Here is a 19,718-nt window from a genome sequence, read left to right as displayed (position 1 = left end):
GTTGCCTCTTCATCACCACACCTCCAACATTTAGGCTGATAATTCGGATACATACTTGCAAGCTTTTTAGGATCTAAATGCCATCTATAAAACATTTTGTAAAAGTTCTCTCTTAAACTTTGAGCTTGAGTGAATTTTACATTCCTCACCCAGATCTTTTCCCACGTGTCCATTGTAATAACTTCCTGAATGTTTTGGGCCCATTTTATCATACAATCCTTAACAAGCTCTGTTTCTGAATCGATCTCTATCAATGCAAGATATATCCGTTTAATATGTGCTGGTCCTTGATTTCTAATTTGCTTTATCAAATTTTCATCAGTCGTTGCAAATCCATTTTTTTGATCTTCTTTCCACCTGGCCTGTAACTGAATATATTGAAACCAAGTCTGAACAACCTTCTCTTCTCGCAAGAAACTATATGATTTCAAGCACCAAATATTCCTTTCCAAACTTAAAATTTCCTTGTAAGTAGTCTCATCATGTTTGAAACCAGCATGTATATTTTCTATTGCGTGTTTTGGGATTGCCCACAATGGTATCTTGCTGCTTAACTTATGTCTATACTTCTTCCAAACTCTCAGCAATGCCTGTCTTAAAATATGCATCCTAAACACAGTATCTACCTTCTTATCATACAACAAATATGCATGCCAGCCAAACAACAGATCATGGCCCTCAAGATTTAATAACCTCGATTGTGTCAAATTAATCCAATCACTTATTCCTACTAGTGCAGCAGCTTCATAATATAATTTAAAATTAGGCATTTTAAGGCCACCTCTCTCACGAGTATCCTGCATAATCTTAAGTTTGACTCGTGGCTTTTTCCCTGCCCACACAAATTTATTGATACCACGCTGCCATTCCTCCAAGTTAGAGTCTTTCTTAAGAATCGGTATCATTTGAAATAAGAATAAAAATTTGGGCAGGACATTCATTTTCACTGCTGCAATCCGTCCCAACAAAGACAATTGCAATTTTTCCCAACTCTCCAGTTCTTTTTGAATTTTCCCCCATAACTTTTCATAATTATTTTTATATAGCTTTGTATTAGAGGGCGACAAAATCACCCCCAAATATTTAACCCTTTTAACAATCTCAAATCCAGTTAATCCTTCTAGGAGAGGTTGCCATTTTTTTTATGTGTGATGGTTCCCGGTTGCGCGACGGCGACGGCCCGTCTGCAAAGCTGCCGCTTTGCAGCCTGCAAACGTGCCGCAGCAGCTTTCTCAAAGAGCGGTGCCGCTGCCCATTCCGAGAGGTGCGCGCACACCTCTCCGAACGACCGTAGGTGCGCGCGCACCTCCCCAAACCTTTGGAGAGGTGCGCGTATACCTCCGCGCGAACGGGCAGTGGCGTCGCTTCTTGGGAAAGCTGCCGCGGCCCGTCTGCAGAGCTGCCGCTTTCGGCGCGCGCACCTCCGCCCGTTCGGAGAGGTGTGCGCGCACCTCTCCAAACGGGCGGTGCCACTCTCCATTTGGAGAGGTGCGCGCGCACCACTGCCCGTTCGAAGAGGTGCTCGCGCACCGGGCGGCTGGGAGCCGCAGGAGCTGCGGGTTGCCGACCCATGTTCTAGAGGCACAGTTTCCCAGTCAAAACTATGGCTGGGTCTATCCGTCTGCTTAAAGAGTTTCCATTATGTCTTCTGTTGTTGTTCATGGAGGCATTCTGCTAACCTTCTGCCTGTATGTTTAAAAGGTAAAGGTTCCCCCGCACATGCGTGCTAGTCGTTTCCAACTCTAGGGGCCGGTGCTCATCTCCGTTTCAAAGCCGAAGAGCCAGCGCTTGTCCGAGGACGTCTCCGTGGTCATGTGGCCGGCATGACTAGACGCCAAAGGCGCACGGAACGCTGTTACCAGTGGGTTAGGACGTTGAGCTTGTCGATCAGAAGGTTGGCAGTTTGGCGGGTCGAATCCCGAGTGCCGCGTAACAGAGTGAGCGCCTGTTACTCGTCCCAGCTTCTGCCAACCTAGCAGTTCGAAAGCACATAAAAATGCAAGTAGAAAAATAGGGACCACTACGGTGGGAAGGTAACAGCCTGTATGTTTATATAGTGGCTATTAATAATTCTTACACTATATATTGTAGATACCTCCTGTTTTTTTCTTCTTCTTGGGCTCCAGTTGAAATCGTACATTGTCAAAACACAGCCGATTAAAAAAAACACATTATAAATAACATTATGGAATATTATCTACAGGGACCCAATAATGTGGAAAATGTATTTGCTATCAAGATGGACAAAATGGGAAAGTGTTTTAAGTTCTAAATCCAGAGTGTCAGTGGACTTTAAACTATGATTTATGCAACAAAAAATAATATTTAGAATTTATAGGAAAAGTTCTAAGCATTTTATTGGAGATGTATTAAGGATGATTCTTTAAGGCACAGGTTTTTAGAATGTCCTATTCTGGGAAAATAGTGGATTATATAAATACGAGTGTGTGACAAATGTTAACAATTTCAGAGGATAATGTTCTCTTGAATTACATGTAGTCCTCTACTTACAACTTACATTTAGTGACTGTTCAAAATTAGAATAGCACTGAGAAAAGTGACTTATGAGTGTTTTTCACACTTACGGCCATTCCAGCATCCCCATGGTCACATGATCAAAATTTGGATGCTTGGCAATTGACTGATATTTATGACGGCAATGTGATCCCCTTTTGTGATATTCTGACAACAAAGTCAATGGGGAAGCCAGATTCACTTAACAACCATGCTACTAACTCAACAGCTGCAATAATTCACTTAACAACAGTGGCAAGAAAGGTTGTAAAATGGGGCAAAGCTCACTTAACAAATGTCTGACTTAGCAACATAAATTCTGGGCTCAGTTGTGGTCATAAGTCAAGGACTACCTGTACATTACCTATTACATGGGTCACCAACCCGCAGCTCCGGAGCCGCATGCGGCTCTTTCAGCTGTCTCCTGCGGCTCCCAGTCCTCCGCCATGTGCAGTCGAAAAAAAAAAAAAGTGGGACTAAAAAAGTTCAACCAATCAATTCAAACTTCTCATGGAAAAGAAAAAACTTGTGAAGTTTGAATTGATTGGTTGAAATTCTTCTTCGGACTGCACATGGCGGCAGCGAAGGAAGAGATGGGCGGAGTGCTGGAAAGGTGAGTGGGCTTCTTTTCCTCTTTATCTCTCTCTCTCTCTCTCTCTGTGTGTGTGTGTGTCAGACCTGCGGAGAACAGTTGGTAGGGAGGCAGCAGTCCGGTGTTTCCCCCCCCCCACTCATATGTGTGTGTGTGTGTGTGTGTGTGTGTGTGTGTATGTTTGCAGGGAACTGGTTGTTACATTATTTGATTCACAATACTGGTTATAATTGCCACTGGTGGACGGTCAGAATGACAAGCAGACAGCATTTTGGGTTTGCTGTATGTATGGGGAAAAGTTAAGTTTGACTTTTTATTTAATAAATATGAGGAGGACTCAAATGGACATTGAGTATTTTATTTGAAAGTAACCTTCGACCCAGCGTCTTTTTTTTGGAAGTTCAAAATGTTTTTGATGCATACAGAAATTAAAAAAAAAATCTTTGTAGCAGTTCATTGATTTCATAAATGCAACACACTATAGTTGTTTTACACATAGCACAAGCTCCACTTTAGTGAAACCCTGTTCTGCACATGCGCACGTGCATTTGGCGGCTCCCAGGGGGTTTTTTTTTGGTGAGGGAACTGGTTCCAAGTGGCTCTTTCACCGATTCAGGTTGCCTACCCCTGACCCATTACATGGAATTTAACCACTGAATAATGTAAGCGTATTCTCCTAGGACGCTGAGCTTGTCGATCAGAAGGTCGGCAGTTTGGCGGGTCGAATCCCGAGTGCCGCATAACAGAGTGAGCGCCTGTTACTCGTCCCAGCTTCTGCCAACCTAGCAGTTCGAAAGTACGTAAAAATGCAAGTAGAAAAATAGGGACCACTACGGTGGGAAGGTAACAGCGTTCCGTGCGCCTTTGGCGTCTAGTCATGCCGGCCACATGACCACGGAGACGTCCTAGGACAAGCGCTGGCTCTTCGGCTTTGAAACGGAGATGAGCACCGGCCCCTAGAGTCAGAAACGACTAGCATGCATGTTCGGGGGGAACCTTTACCTTTACCTTTATTCTCCTTGCCCTTACTATAGCCAAGAGACTGATACTATAGCATTGTACAGAGAAATGGCCCATTCACTCCTAGGAGTGGATGGCTTGCCTTTAGATGTAAACTTTGTATGGACAACTATAATGAAATAGGAACTCATTTATACTGTAAGTTAAAGATGAATGATGTTATACAAATGTATTATAAACATATATACATTTTAATAATATTTATATATGTATAGAATCATAACTATTATATCCTTTGCATTTTTTGTTTTCTTCACTTTTTAAAAGCACTTTTCAAGGTTTGTGGGTTTTCTTTAAAAAAAAAGTATGCTTCTGCATTATAATTGTATTTGTGTTATGTTCTTTTTCTTTTATTATTTTTAAAGTATTTTAAAGAAGATGGTTGAAATTCCTGCTTAGAGCCCAGCTCTTTTCCTTCCAACAAAAACCCATATTTTTTTTTTAAAAAAAATGGTTTTGTTGTTATCATTTTGCAATCGGGTTTTTTTTGGTTTGGTTTGATGGTTAGCCGTTTGCAATCGTTATTTTAGCACGCTCGAATGAGCCTGCTGTGTACGTTTTGATTTTAGACCCGTTAAGTCAAATATGTCCTATCCTGCAAAAAAAAAAACACACCAAAAAAACAAAACACACACCGTCCACAACGATTTTGTACGTGGCTGAGGACGACGATCGGTGTTGCAGCCGGTCATTTCTGGGAGCCCCGTGCTGGTGGAAAGCAGATCTGCAGGAAGCATCCACCCAGAAAAGACGTGCGGGAGCGAAGTTTCTGTGCTCGTGGAGAACCAACCAAGCCCTGCCGGGATTCCCCTGGGGCTCAACTCGGGTTGAAATCGCAGCGGGGCGGAGGGAAGAGGAAATCGCTTTCACCGAAGATGCCCGCCTACAGCCCGACGGCTTCTTTCGGCTGACTGGCACCCCGCCCGAAGGGACGATTTGAACACGGGGAGCTTTTCAGTTGCTAGGCGGAGAGCGCGCCGACTTCGCCGGCGAAGGACTCGAAGCGTCGGCCCGCTTGATCCGAGTTTCGAAAAAGCGCTCCGCGTCTCACCCTTTGTAAGCCCCAGGGCGTCTCCTCGCCCAGCCGTCTTCCGCAGGACCATGGAGGACGAGGATTTCGCGTAAGTTGGAAACGGTTACCGAGGCACAGATTTGGATGGATGGGGGTGGGTGGGTGGGGAAAGGGAGGGTAGGTAAACGCAGAAAAGTTGGATCAGTTTTCCGCTAGTAGTGGCTGCGCGGCCCTTTCCGATCTGCTTCTTAGTATCTCTTGGGTTGAGTTCGCTGAGTTCGCGCGGGAGATTAAAGGCTGGGGAAGTTCTGCCGCCGGGTTCGGGGCTGGCTGTGTGAGTGTGTGTGTGAGAGAGAGAGAGAGAGAGAGAGAGTGAGTGTGAGAAGTTCTGCCGCCGGGTTCGGGGCTGGTGTGTGTGTGTGTGTGTAAGTTCTGCCGCCGGGTTCGGGGCTGGGTGTGTGTGTGTGTGTGTGTGTGCAAGTTCTGCCGCCAGGTTCGGGGCTGGGTGTGTGTGTGTGTGTGTGTGTAAGTTCTGCCGCCGGGTTCGGGGCTGGTGTGTGTGTGTGTGTGTGTAAGTTCTGCCGCCGGGTTCGGGGCTGGGTGTGTGTGTGTGTGTGTGTGTGTGCAAGTTCTGCCGCCAGGTTCGGGGCTGGGTGTGTGTGTGTGTGTGTGTGTAAGTTCTGCCGCCGGGTTTGGGGCTTGTGTGTGTGTGTGTGTGTGTGTAAGTTCTGCCGCCGGGTTTGGGGCTTGTGTGTGTGTGTGTGTGTGTGTGTGCAAGTTCTGCCGCCAGGTTCGGGGCTGTGTGTGTGTGTGTGTGTGTGTGTAAGTTCTGCCGCCGGGTTCGGGGCTGGGTGTGTGTGTGTGTGTGTGTGTGCAAGTTCTGCCGCCAGGTTCGGGGCTGGGTGTGTGTGTGTGTGTGTGTGTGTGTGTAAGTTCTGCCGCCGGGTTCGGGGCTGGTGTGTGTGTGTGTGTGTGTAAGTTCTGCCGCCGGGTTTGGGGCTTGTGTGTGTGTGTGTGTGTGTGTGTAAGTTCTGCCGCCGGGTTTGGGGCTTGTGTGTGTGTGTGTGTGTGTGTGCAAGTTCTGCCGCCAGGTTCGGGGCTGTGTGTGTGTGTGTGTGTGTGTGTGTAAGTTCTGCCGCCGGGTTCGGGGCTGGTGTGTGTGTGTGTGTGTGTGTGTAAGTTCTGCCGCCGGGTTCGGGGCTGGGTGTGTGTGTGTGTGTGTGTGTCAGCGCTTTAAGGCCTCTTATGCAACTGAAGCAGGATCGCTCCCGGTTAAAGGAGCAGGGGAGGGGTGGGGGGAGAGAAAAGCGAGGGTAAAAAAAAATAGCCGCCTCCCAAACCTCCAAATAATGCGAAGTAGAGCAGGGGTCTTCAAACTTGGCCCTTTTGTGACTTGTGGACTTCAACTCCCAGAATTCCTCAGCCAGCCATGCTGGCTGAGGAATTCTGGGAATTGAAGTCCACAAGTCACAAAAGGGCCAAGTTTGAAGACCCCTGAAGTAGAGATTTGGGTAAATGGTCAGGGCGCCATTACGAAAGAAAAGCGGATGGGTGGACATTCACTCCTGTTGCTTCTCTTTGTCTCTCCGTTTGGCTGCCTGTCTCTTCTCTCTCTCTCTCTCTCTCTCTCTCTCTCCCTCCTCTCCCACCTCCCGCATGCTTGTAATTGAAACAATTTAGGGTGGGGGGGAAAGAGGCTTTAACTCTTTTCTAGGTTTCTCCCTAATGGGAGGGGAAAAGGTTTTTAGAAAAGATGGAGAAGGGCCCTCCTGCCGGTGGCTGTCAGAAGAGGCTTGGAGTTTCTCTCCCACCCCCCCATCAAAATGCAATACTCCCTGAGTGTGAAATTTAATGGGCTGCACCTGTCTCTAGTTGATAGACAGGCAGGTCTTTTGACTTATCTTCCAGGAAAACCTTGGGTTGGGCCTTGGCCCATTTGCATGTGCTCTGGCACAATTATTGTTTCCTCCTGTTCTTGCTGAGCCACTTCACTGCCTTAATTCCATTCTTAGCCCGTGAGGAGGCAGGTTTAAACTGTCTTTAGCTGTACCAGTGTTAAAACAGTGTTTCCGCCCTTAGTCTGGCTCCAGGTACAATCCAAGGGACCCTCAAGCTGTCTAAAAGTCTAAAACTCAGTCTCTATAAAAGACTTAACTTTCAGAAGAGTTTGAAAAATAAGTTGCGCAATGAGTGAAACTTTAAGGATAATAGGGGATGCATCACACCAAACTCACCAACCAGGACAATTAATGTTGCACAGTAAGTATACTATAGGTGGTTCTTGAGGGACGACCACAATTTTTTTTAAAAAAAATCCCATTTATATCCCACCCTTCTCCGAAGACTCAGGGCGGCTTACAATCTAAAGCACAAATCAATGTGCTTAGCAATTGAGCCCAACATTTGTGTTGCTAAGTGAAATGTTTGTTGAGTGAGTTTTGGGTCATTTTACAACCTTTCTTGCAACAGTTGTTAAGTGAATCATTGCAGTTGTTAAGTTAGTAACAGCGTTGTTAAGTGAATCTGGCTTCCCTATTTGCTTGTCAGAAGGTTGCAAAAACTGATTACATGTCCCCAGGACACGCCAACCATCTTATATATGAACCAGTTGCCAACGATCTGAATTTGGATCACCTGACCATGGGGATGCTGCAATCGTCCTGTGAAAAATGGTAACAATAAATCTTCCCTGAATGGGTGTCACTTTTTAATCCCTTCAGAAAGAGCCCCAGAGTTAGTTTTCTGTTCATTTGTTTTTGTAGCCATAGGACTTTCAAATCTTCAACAGAATTAAAGTTTAAAGTTTAAAGCAACAGATTTAGTATATCCAATAAATAACCTTTGTCCTTTTTTTTAATCACCTCTAAAAAAATCATTCAAAATCTTAGCAAAACTCTTTTGCATAGCTATTCATCCACTGCCTGATAGTTGTGCACCATATTTAGGGAGTAATTCAATTCTATTTGTAAATCTATATTTTTCTCCATATATAGCTTATCCCAGTTAAATCTCCCTTCAAAGTAATTTCAAAATTATCCATTGCAGTTTCTTTTTGATCTGTAACTTCATTACAACATGCTTGATCCATTTTATTCAGATTATATATATATTTTTAACAACAGATTGGGCCAAAAATATACAATAATTTATAGAGATCTGCTCCATTCTTGGTAGAGGACAGGAAGGCCTGGAGGAATGTTGTCCATAGGGTCGCGATGGGTCGGACACGACTTCGCAGCTAACAACAACAGCTCCATTCTTTATCCTGTAGCTCCCCCTAGTGTACAACCTTTTAGATCTCCCTTATCATAAAATTCCCAAAACAGACATTTCTCATTTGTTAGAAAATTATTTCTAATTAAAGCTATAAAGGAAGTCCTTGACTTACAACAGTTCATTTAGTGACAGTTTGAAGTTACAACAGCAATGGAAAAGTGACTTATGACCATTTTTCATACTTAGCGACCGTTGCAGCATCCCCAGTGCCACGTGATCAAAATTCAGAGTCTTGGCAACTGACTCCTATTTATGACCATTGCAGTGTCCAGGGGTCATGTGATCACCTTTTGTAACCTTATGACAACAAAGTCAATGGGGAAGCCAGATTCACTTAGTAACTGTTACTAACTTAACAACTGCAGTGATTCACTTAACAACTGTGGCAAGAAATATAAAATTTGGGGTTCAGTTGTGGTCATATGTCAAAGACTACCTGTACTTCCAAATCAATTTGGACCCTTCTTAATCCATTGTAACTGTTGAAATCTATATTTTGAGTACCCTTTTGCTGCACAGTCCAATACTTCATATATTTCAAAGGTGTTTAAAAATCTAACTTGCATTGTCTTCCACTAAGGAGGAAGCAACTTACTTAATGAATACAAGAACATCTTGCAGATCTGAAGAGTCTTAAACTCTTCAACAATAATTAAAAAGGAAACCCAAAAGTTGATTAAGAATTGAGGCTCAATCAAGCTTAATATCCATAAAAGGCAGTGTTGCAGGATTGACCTTGATGGAATCCTGATTCCATTCTCACCCTCAAGTCATAAGTTGCTTGCAAAATGGCAGTTTGTACTGTTTACAGTTAGTCCAACCCTAACAACCACAACTGGGCCCATAATTTTGGTTGTAAGTTGCTGCAGTTGTTAAGAGGTTTTGTTGTTGTTGTTAGCTGCGACGTCGTGTCCGACCCATCGCAACCCTATGGACAACGTTCCCCCAGGCCTTCCTGTCCTCTAACATCTTCTGGAGTCCATTTAAGCTCACGCCTACTGCTTCAGTGACTCCATCCAGCCACCTCATTCTCTGTCATCCCGTTCTTCTATTGCCCTCAATCTTTCCCAGCATTAGGCTCTTCTCCAGTGAGTCCTTCCTTCTCATTAGGTGGCCAAAGTATTTGAGTTTTAGCTTCAGGATCTGGCCTTCTAAAGAGCAGTCAGGATTGATCTCCTCTAGGACTGACCGGTTTGATCGCCTTGTAGTCCAAGGGACTCGCAGGAGTCTTCTCCAGCACCATAGTTCAAAGGCCTCAATTCTTTGGCGCTCAGCCTTTCTTATGGTCCAGCTTTCACTGCCATACATTGCAACTGGGAAGACCCTAGCCTTGACTATACGCACTTTTGTTGACAGGGTGATGTCTCTGCTTTTTAGTGTGCTGTCTAGATTTGCCATGGCTTTCCTTCCCAGGAGCAAGTGTCTTTTAATTTCTTGGCTACAGTCCCCATCTGCAGTGATCTTGGAGCCCAGGAAAATAAAATCTCTCACTACCTCCATTTCTTCCCCATCTATTTGCCAGGAATTGAGAGGGCCAGATGCCATGATCTTGGTTTTCTTAATGTTAAGTTTCAACCCAAGTTTTGCACTCTCCTTCTTAACCCGCAACAAGAGGCTCTTTAGTTCTTCTTCACTTTCTGCCATTAGAGTGGTATCATCTGCGTATCTTAGGTTGTTGATATTTCTTCCGGCAATCTTAATTCCAACTTTTGATTCATCTAGCCCTGCCTTTCTCATGATGTGCTCTGCATATAAGTTAAATAGGCAGGGTGACAGTATACAGCCTTGCCGGACTCCTTTCCCAATTTTGAACCAATCAGTGGTTCCATGTCCAGTTCTCACTGTTGCTTCTTGACCCGCATATAGGTTTCTCAAGAGACAAATAAGATGGTCTGGTACTCCCATCTCTTTAAGAACTTGCCACAGTTTGTTATGATCCACATAATCAAAGGCTTTAGCTTAGTCAATGAAGCAGAAGTAGATGTTTTTCTGGAACTCCCTAGCTTTCTCCATGATCCAGCGTATGTTGGCAATTTGATCTCTAGTTCCTCTGCCTCTTCGAAATCCTGCCTGTACTTCTGGTAGTTCTCGATCCACATACTGCTGAAGTCTAGCTTGTAGGATTTTAAGCATAACTTTACTACCATGAGAAATGAGTGCAATGGTGTGATAGTTTGAACATTCTTTGGCACTGCCTTTCTTTGCAATTGGAATGTAAACTGATCTTTTCCAATCCTGTGGCCACTGTTGAGTTTTCCAAATTTGCTGGCAAATTGAGTGTAGCACTTTTACTGCACTGTCTTTTAAGATTTTGAATAGCTCAGCTGGAATACTGTCACCTCCACTAGCTTTGTTGTTGCTCAGCTTTTCTAAGGCCCACTTCACTTCACATTCTAGGATGTCTGGCTCGAGGTCAGTGACCACCTCATTGTGATTATCTGGGACGTTAAGCTCATTCTTGTATAGTTCTGTGTAATTTTGCCACCTCTTCTTAATCTGCCTCTGTTAGGTCCCTGCCATTTTGGTCCTTTATCATGCCCATTTTTGCATGAAATGTTCCCTTCATCTCTCCAATTTTCTTGAAAAGATCTCTGGTCCTCCCTATTCTATTGTTTTCTTCTATTTCTTTGCACTGTTTATTTAAGAAGGCATTCTTATCTCTTCTAGCTATTCTCTGGAATTCTGCATTCAATTGGGCATATCTATGTTTTTCTCCCTTGCCTTTCGCTTCCCTCCTTTCCTCAGCTATTTGCAAAGCTTCCTCAGACAGCCATTTTGCTTTCTTGCATTTCTTTTTCTTTGGGATGGTTTTGGTTGCTACCTGTTGTACAATGTCGCGAACCTCTGTCCATAGTTCTTCAGGCACTCTGTCTATCAGATCTAATTCCTTAAATCTATTTGTCACCTCTACTGTATATTCAACAGGGATATGATTTAATTCATACCTGAGTGGCCTAGTGCTTTTCCCTACTTTCTTCAGTTTAAGCCTAAACTTTGCAAGGAGAAGCTCATGGTCTGAGCCACAGTCAGCTCCTGGTCTTGTTTTTACTGACTGTATAGAGCTTCTCCATCTTTGGCTGCAGAGCATATAGTCAATCTGATTTCTGTGTTGACCGTCTGGTGATGTCCATGTGTAGAGCCGTCTCTTGGGTTGTTGGAAAAGAGTGTTTGCTATGACCATCGTATTCTCTTGACAAAATTCTATCAGCCTGTGCCCTGCTTCATTTTGTACTCCAAGGCCAAACTTGCCTGTTATTCCAGTTATCTTTTGGCTTCCTACTTTAGCATTCCAATCCTCCATGATGATAAGGACATCATTTTTTGGTGTTAGTTCTATAAGGTGCTGTAGGGCTTCATAGAACCGGTCAATTTCATCCTCTTCAGCACTGGTGGTTGGGGCATAGACTTGGACTACTGTGATATTGAATGGTTTGCCTTGGATTCGAACTGAGATCATTCTGTCATTTTGAGGATTGTATCCCAGTATTGCTTTTCCTACTCTTTTATTGATTATGAAGGCTACTCCATTTCTTCTGAGGGATTCTTGCCCGCAGTAGTATACCTGATGGTCATCTGAATTAAATTCACCCATTCCTGTCCATTTTAGTTCGCTGATACCTAAGATGTCGATGTTCAGTCTCGCCATCTCTTGTTTGACCACGTCCAGCTTTCCTTGATTCATGGATCTTACATTCCAGGTTCCTATGGAGAAAAAATCTTTACAGCATCGGACTTTCCTTTCACCACCAGACACATCCTCAGCTGAGCGTCCTTTCGGCTTTGGCCCAGTCGCTTCATTCTTTCTGGCGCTACTAGTACTAGCCCTCTGCTCTTCCCCAGTAGCATATTGGATGCCTTCCGACCTGAGGGGCTCATCTTCCAGCATCATATCGTTTTGCCTTTTGGTACTGTCCATAGGGTTTTCATGGCAAAGATACTGGAGTGGGTTGCCATTTCCTTCTCCAGTGGATCACGTTTTGTCAGAACTCTCGGCTATGACCTGTCCGTCTTGGGTGGCCCTGCACGGCATAGCTCATAGCTTCATTGAATTACGCAAGCCCCTTCGCCACGACAAGGCAGTAATCCATGAAGGGGGTTAAGAGGGTTACAATGGTCATAAAGCAAGTCATTATGGTCATTAAGCAAATCATATAATCCTTAAGCGAACCAATATATCCAATGAATGTTGCAAAGCCAAAATATTGAAAATTGTGGTTACATGACTTACGAGGCAATGCAAATGGTTGTAAAGGTGGGCCAGTTGCCAAGCACCCAAAATGCGATCATGTAACACTCTCTCTGTGTGTGTGTGTTTGTGTGACAGTCATAACTTTGATGATGGGTCACAAGTAACTTTTTTGGAGCCCATCATAACTTTGAGATGTCATTAAATGACCAGTTTATTTAGGCTGCCTATTTTGCTTTATCTGCATGCAAAACAATTTCTTTGCAGAACTGAAAAGGGTAAAATAGGACTTCCTCTTTTGCCCCTGTGTGCCCCACCCCTCATATTCATTTCACATGGGTGGCAGCTGCAGAGGAAGAACCTTCAGATGTTTAAGGACAGAAGTTACTGCTTTAAATAAAAGCTCACACAATTATTTTAATCTTTCCACAAAAGGAATATATTTGTTTTGTTTTCTCGTTTGTATGTCTAGAAACACATCTACATTTTCTATTTATGGTTGAGTTCTGCCAGGTTCTCAAGCTATACCTTGGCAGTAAATCACAGATTTTCTTTACCTTTTGCAGTTGAATATACTGTTGCTCAACCTTGGCAAACTTAAGATGTTTAAGATGCAATTTTTAAGTCCTGCCCTTCCTTTGGCAGTAAAACAATTTATTTATTTATTTATTTTATTACATTTATATACCGCCCTTTCCCGAAGGACTCAGGGCGGTTTACAGGGTGATTAAAAACAAAAATAAAAAAGTTAAAAACAATTTAAAAAATTATATCCGTCCCTGAACAAATAAAACCCCAGTTAAAATTAAAATTAAAATTAAAATTAAAATTAAAATTCTCAGCCTGGGCCAGAGAGCTCGAAGAGCCAGGTCTTCAGGTCCCGGCGAAATGAACGGAGGTCAGGGGCAGTCCTAAGCTCCACTGGCAGCTGGTTCCAAAGGGCAGGCGCACCCACTGAGAAGGCCCTATCCCTGGGTGTCGTCCGCCGGCAATCTCTTACCGGTGGCACCCTGAGAAGACCCTGTGGGAGCGCACTGGACGAAGGGAGCTTGATGCCGGCAGCAGGTGTTCCCTCAGATATCCCGGACCCAAGCCATTTAGGGCTTTATAGGTCATCACCAGCACCTTGAATCTCACCTGGAGGGCAACCGGGAGCCAATGCAGCTCGCGGAGTAGAGGTGTTACATGGGAGTATTGGGAGACCCCCATCACAACTCGCGCGGCCGCATTCTGCACCAGCTGAAGCCTCCGAGTGGTCCTCAAGGGCAGCCCCATGTAGAGAGTGTTGCAGTAGTCTAAACGGGAGGTCACGAGCGCGTGAGTGACTGTGCGTAGGGCATCTCGGTCCAGATAGGGTCGCAACTGGCGCACCAGGCGAACCTGGGCAAAAGCCCCCCTGGTCATCATGCCTTTAAGTGACAATGAAAGTTGTTTCAAAATCACTTACAATAGGATCTAGGTAAGTAGAAATCCAGATTTAATCTATCTGGAGAACCAACCTAAAAAAAAATATTTGAGATGCATGATGTCTGTGGAATGTTGGAAGCTGAAGTCCACACATCTTGAAAGTGGCTGAGGTCAAGAAAGGCAATGAGTTTGTGTTGGCATTAACTTTACCAACAAGGCTAGTTTAAACTCTTTCTAATCAACTAGATTGGAAACTTAATTACAGATAAAATGTTTTGTTACAGTAGATTGACCCCTGTAGTGCAAAGATTTTTGAGATTATACGCTTTCAGTTTCTTCGCTCATCCTTTTGAATTAGTGGGGAAAACCAGATTCACTTAATGACTGCATGATTCACTTAACAACTGCAGTGAACAACTGCAGCCTTGAAGCTTAGTTGTCACTATGTTTATACAGTGGTAATTTCTAGCTAGGGAACTGCTAGTTCCTGCTATAACAACCTCATACATTTACATGTTGTAAATAAAAATTACATTGCATTCTGGGCATCTGACCATAGGCTTCCTACATTCTGAATTAAACTACATTCCTCTTTGAGATTTTAAAGTCGGTATGAAAAGTTTTCTTTTTTTCTGTTTGCATGTTTATGTATAAAAAAGTGACTTTCTCCTTGTATTTAACGACCCTCACAGCATCCCAATCACCATGTAATCACAATTTGGCTACTTGGCAACCGCCATGCATTTACCTTGGTTGCAACATCCTGGGGTCATGGGGTTGCCATTTTGCAACCTTCCCAGCTGGCTTCCAATAAGCAAAGTCAGTGTGTGTGTGGGGAAAGTTGGATTCACTTAGTGACGGCATGATTCACTTAACAACTGTGCAGTGATACGCTTAATAACAGTGGCAAAAGAGGATGTAAAATAAAGTGCTACTCACTTAAAACTGCCTTACTTAGCAATAGAAATTCTTGTCCCAGTTGTCATCATACATCAAGTACTGCCTATACATATAAAAAGTGAGATATAGTCTATTTTTTAAATCGTTCAATATGGGCAACATATGATGTCTTTTTGTTTTATTAAAGGAAGTCCAAAATCAGAAATTCACATCTAAAATCCAAGGTTGTAAATATGGAAAGGCTGTTTTTCCGAACAGTATCTTTTCTACTTCCATAAATAAATCCATATCTTTCTTACATTCCAGTTTGTAGTTTATAATTCAAAAGCATATCCACTCCATTCAACAGCAATGAACTTTTTAATACCACACTTAATTGTTTTGCCCCTGTGAAGCCAAAATGAAATGCTAATTGAATAAGCTCATATCACATAGATTATTAGTGCAAGAAATGGAAAATGTGTTTTTATTATTTTTTTATTAGTTTTATAGGGTTAAAAAGGAAGGTAGGAAGATGGGGGTTTGGAATAGGGTAGAGAAAAGGTTAAGGGTAGGGGTTGGGGTATATACATGTATTTGTGAAGCAATATGTTGGTTGGGTAATCAAAAGTAACAAGTTGTTTGTAAATAGTTCAGGTTGCATCAATAAAAATTCCCTCTCTGATTCCCTTAGTTTTCACATAGTCAAAGTACTCAAGTTAGTACATTTCTAGTTATGATCTAATCAATTAACAAAGTGTTCAATATAATTAGACTAATACATATCAAAATCCTGTTTTTAGATTTTACCTAATTGCGATAAAATACCGCATATACTTGAGTATAAGCCGACTCGAGTATAAGCCGAGACCCCCAATTTCACCCCCAAAAACTGGGAAAAGTTGTTGACTCGAGTATAAGCCGATCCGCCGTTCTGCAAGCCTCCGCCGCCGGCGGAGGCTGGATCCGCGCTCTGCAAGCCTCTGCCGCCAGCAGAGGCTCGATCCGCCATTTTGCAAGCCTGAATACACAGGAATACCCTGTGTGGCCGCGGCTCTCGGGGAAGCCCTGGCTGTCCGCTTCCTCGCTCCACGCTGCCATTCGGGGCCCGCGCGTTCCCCGGGCAAATCGCGGCGCCCAGCAGGCGAGGAAACACGCCCGCTCCAGTCGCCCCCCCTTCCCTCAGGAGACGCGAAGCAAGTGACCGCCCGGAGCTTACCGAGGACTTGCGCGCGGCCGAGGCTTCGGTGCTTCCAGGATCGCGCGCACCTCTCCCAAGCCGCCGCCGTCCGGAGACCTGCCGAAGTTTGGGGAGGTTTGGGGAGGTGCGCGCGCACCTCCCCAAACCTCCCCAAACGTCGGCAGGTCTCCGTTCCTCCGCGCAGACCTGCCGACGTTTGGGGAGGTTTGGGCACCTCCCCAAACCTCCCCAAATGTCGGCAGGTCTCCGTTCCTCCTGCCGACGTTTGGGGAGGTTTGGGCGCCTCCCCAAACCTCCCCAAACGTCGGCAGGTCTCCGTTCCTCCGCGCAGACCTGCCGACGTTTGGGGAGGTTTGGGCGCCTCCCCAAACCTCCCCAAACGTCGGCAGGTCTCCGTTCCTCCTGCCGACGTTTGGGGAGGTTTGGGCGCCTCCCCAAACCTCCCCAGGTCTCCGTTCCTCCGCGCAGACCTGCCGACGTTTGGGGAGGTTTGGGCGCCTCCCCAAACCTCCCCAAACGTCGGCAGGTCTCCGTTCCTCCTGCCGACGTTTGGGGAGGCGCCCAAACCTCCCCAAACGTCGGCAGGTCTGCGCGGAGGAACGGAGACCTGGGGAGGTTTGGGGAGGTGCCCAAACCTCCCCAAATGTCGGCAGGAGGAACGGAGACCTGCCGACGTTTGGGGAGGTTTGGGGAGGCGCCCAAACCTCCCCAAACGTCGGCAGGAGGAACGGAGACCTGCCGACGTTTGGGGAGGTTTGGGGAGGTGCCCAAACCTCCCCAAACGTCGGCAGGAGGAACGGAGACCTGCCGACGTTTGGGGAGGTTTGGGGAGGCGCCCAAACCTCCCCAAACGTCGGCAGGTCTGCGCGGAGGAACGGAGACCTGGGGAGGTTTGGGGAGGCGCCCAAACCTCCCCAAACGTCGGCAGGAGGAACGGAGACCTGCCGACGTTTGGGGAGGTTTGGGGAGGCGCCCAAACCTCCCCAAACGTCGGCAGGAGGAACGGAGACCTGCCGAGGTTTGGGGAGGCGCCCAAACCTCCCCAAACGTCGGCAGGTCTCCGTTCCTCCGCGCCCTGCCTGCCTGCTTCTTTCTGCTGCGGAAAGAAGCAGGCAGGCAGGGCGCGGAGGAACGGAGACCTGCCGACGTTTGGGGAGGTTTGGGGAGGTGCGCGCGCACCTCCCCAAACCTCCCCAAACTTCGGCAGGTCTCGGACGGCGGTAGCTTGGGAGAGGTGCGCGCGATCCCGGAAGCACCAAAGCCTCGGCCGCGCACAAGTCCTCGGTAAGTTTTTTTGTTGACTGGAGTATAAGCCGAAGTGGAATTTTTCAGCCCAAAAAGTGGGCTGAAAAATTCGGCTTATACTCAAGTATATACGGTACTCTAAAGTAGCCTATAATATACAGAAGAGAGCTTACTTTTTGGGTAACCTACAAAATCCCTATTTCAGTAAAGAATAATTCTCTTGTCTACAAAACTTGCATTGTTCATTACAAATCATTCTTATGATTTAGCAGTAAAGACTAGTTTTCATGTCAACAAATCACCAATTATTAGAAAAGATTTTTTTGTCTTAACCATTCAACACTTATTAAAATACTATCTTATATTAAAGATTCTAAATTCCATAGTATAATTCAAAATTTTATTCTAAAAGCTTAATTTTGTTTTCCTTTAAAAATCTAAAGCCTAAATATGAAATCAGTTTATATATATATTTTTAAGATTCCCCTTAGTCCATCAAAAGACATTTTTAAAGTTCTGTCCTTACAAATCCCAAAAAAGAGACAAGTCTAAATCTTTAAATCTAACTCTCACCTTCCTTTTGTGCCAATCAGGCTTCCATCTTTGTGCCTTTAAATTCTCAAATGTGTCTCCCTCTCTTCCTCCACCTTTTATTTGAATCCACGGAGACCATCCAAATGACAGTTTTGCTAAGCTGGTATCCCCTTTATAATCATTGAAATATTGCTTTAATAGCTCAGTTTTTGATGCTTGATGTTATATAATTGTCATTAATTCAGTCTGATCTTTTTCTTGTTCCATTTCCATCTGGGTTAGGTAGAAAGTAGTAGCTAATGTTGTTATTGTTTGATTAGCCGAATCCTCCACATACTGTATTTGAAGGCCTTTGATATCTTTGCTCTTAATGTTGCTTTCTTCGGGTGTTGTTTTTTGAATTGTAGGTTTTGTAGTTGAAGCTGGAGTTTGGATTTCAAAGCTCTCTGTAGGCTGTGTTTGTTGCTATTTGAAGTCTCCTATTTTAGTGTTAATTTCCACTTCTATTTGTTTTTGTGTTGTCAGTTCATCATTTAAGGTCAAAGTTTGGTTTGGTGGCTTTGAGTTGTCAGGTTTATCATGCAATTTGGCTTTAATTTACTCAGTTATAGCCAAGATTGTGTCCAATATCAGTTTGTAGTTAAGTGGTGGGATATAGTCATCCATTTCGTTAGTGTTTACAGGGTGACTTTCGACCCTTTTCAGGGTCCTCCAATGAAGAAGGGTTGGATGGCAGGGAGGGAGCTCTCCCTGCACGTCCAAAAGTGCCACGCACGCAAACCAGAAGCCGAAAACGTGTTTTGTTTTGAACTTAAGACATTATGTCCAGAAAAGTTATATCAAACCTATCTCAATTGGAGACAGGTGGAAGTGAGATGGGCAGCAAATCATTCATTCATTCATTCATTCATTCATTCATTCATTCATTCATTCATTCATTCAATCAATCAATCACTCAATGATTTGACCTGGGCAGTGACCCTTCAAGTATAGATTTCTATGAGTTACATTTCACCATATTGTTTATGGGGAAAGACATTCTTTGACTGGCTCCTAGATGAAACCTCTCCAATGGTAAAATGCATCATCTTTTTTTTTTACTACAAAGGTGACATTTCCTGTTGTTTGTTACATGTTGAATGTTCGCCTTCATGCAAAGCTTTTTCTTGAGGCACTAAAATAAAGCCTTCAGTTTCTTTCTTTAGCATTTCTGATCTTAACCAATTCTATGTGGGCTTTTTTAACACCCCTTTCTTCTATATTCAAGTATTGACCATGCATACTTTTTCTTGTAATTAACAAATGTTTCCAATTGTTTCATTTCTATATTCAGCCTTCACCTTTGATGTTTTCAAGAGCTTTCCTTAATTGGTTGCCTTCAGCAAGAGTTCATGGCTTCTCTTAATGTAGTCATTCAGGCTATGCTTTCCTTCCTCCACAGTTTATTTCTTTTATTATTTTATTTTGCCTTTTCTGTATTTTGTTATTTTGTGAGTGTGCTCACCACAACATATAAAAAATTCTGACTGGCTCTAAACCTGATAATAAAGGAAATATCAAAAATATGTAGAACAAAAAAATGGTGCTTGCTTCATAAATTAATGTCAGGTTTTACAGCTTAGCTATGAAATGAGATGTTGAAATATGATTTCAACCACAGTGTTTGGAAATCACGATTTATGGCTTAGCATTGCATGTGGCTTTTTAATGAACCACAGTAAAAATAAATACAAAACTTGGCACAATATGAGAAGCCAACTATTTTTCTTTTCTTTAGCTCTTTCCAGTGGCATTATCACATTTCGATTTCCCAAGGTTTGAAGAAAAAAAAAATCATGTGAAAATTATAGTG

The 19,718-nt window shown here is 44.0% G+C and overlaps 1 protein-coding gene across 1 annotated transcript in view; it reads left to right on the top strand.

Moving 5' to 3' along the window:
* The first annotated feature begins 4,091 nt into the window (after positions 1 to 4,091).
* Positions 4,092 to 19,718, top strand: part of LOC308663167 (stimulated by retinoic acid gene 6 protein-like) — a 48,435-nt gene continuing 32,808 nt past the window's right edge. Inside the window, exon 1 of the mRNA XM_081319390.1 lies at positions 4,092 to 5,247. The gene's annotated coding sequence lies outside the window, so the exon portion shown is untranslated. The remainder of the gene's footprint in view (positions 5,248 to 19,718) is intronic.

The sequence above is a fragment of the Vipera berus genome (genome assembly GCF_964194415.1).
Source record: "Vipera berus genome assembly, chromosome: 2".
Taxonomy (NCBI): Eukaryota; Metazoa; Chordata; class Lepidosauria; order Squamata; family Viperidae; genus Vipera; species Vipera berus.
This window is presented reverse-complemented; position numbering and strand designations above follow the sequence as displayed.